This window comes from Mus caroli, chromosome 9 (assembly GCF_900094665.2).
Source record: "Mus caroli chromosome 9, CAROLI_EIJ_v1.1, whole genome shotgun sequence".
Classification (NCBI taxonomy): domain Eukaryota; kingdom Metazoa; phylum Chordata; class Mammalia; order Rodentia; family Muridae; genus Mus; species Mus caroli.
Window position 1 is genome coordinate 2,066,267 of NC_034578.1, and position 1,282 is coordinate 2,067,548.

Below are 1,282 nucleotides of genomic sequence, written 5' to 3' on the forward strand. Positions count from 1 at the left end.
ACTCTAGCTGCATATGTATCAAAAGATGGCCTAGTCAGCCATCACTGGAAAGAGAGGCCCATTAGACTTGCAAACTTTATATGCCTCAATACAGGGAAACGCCAGAGCCAAAAAGTTGGAGTGGGTGGGTAGGGGAGTGGGGGTGAGGGTATGGGGGACTTTTGGGATAGCATTGTAAATGTAAATGAGGAAAATACCTAATAAAAATATTTTTAAAAAAGAATATAATATCACAAAATTAAAAACTTAAAAAATATAAATTGATAATTTATATATATATGACACAAAATATACTAAATGAGATTATGATATAATATATATCATAAATATATCATACATACACAAACAGAATATATGGAGTGATTAAACCAAACCAATTAATATATCTATTACCATTAGTACCTATTTCCTATCTCTAAACACTTGGTTTATTTCTCGTTTTACACTGACACAAAGCTATAAATATTTGATGGAATTTTTACATTTAAGTTTTAATTCTGCTTCCAGATTTCAGTTTTAAGCTTAATTTTTAGAATAGGCTACCAGAATGTAATGCCATACTTTCTCTTAATGCTTAAAGGAAGATTAAGAGCAGTAAGGCTCCCAGGCATATGATCCAACACAGTATCAATGGAAAAATAGTTGCTTTGTGCTCTACAGTGAAATGTAGTCAATAACATACATGGTATTTTTCACAGTTTAATTATTTGTGTAGAATATGCTTGGTGTTGGTGAATATATTTAGATATCTTCAAGTTAATAAAATGTTATGAATGAACATATTTAAGGGAGTTTGGCAAAACTGTCATATTTGGGCTTGGCAGGCTCTCTCACACCTCTTTGCTGAGCACCTAACTGATTTAACAGTGTATAGATTTTGTTTTATGTCTTATCACTAGATATTTACAACTATCTTATCACAGTTACAGTGGAAAGGTATAAAATTTAATTAAAGTGTGTGGTGATACATTATTATAAAAATATCTTTTATATTCTAAGAGAATGGAAATTTTGCTGGGCCTTAAAACTAAAGGTAATAGTACACCCACTGCCACTTAAGACTGACGACTCCTATCCTACTGTGCATTCAAACTGTTCGTTTAACCTGCCATTGAGATAACTACGCAACAGACAAATTTACTTGCTCTGGATTTCTCATGCAATCAGCTTTTGCAACCTAATCTATTACATAGCTGTAAATGTAAACTATGTGTTAATCTTCCATGCAAACTACAATGGATAATATGTGTATGTGCAAGTATGATATAGTAAATCTTGGAAA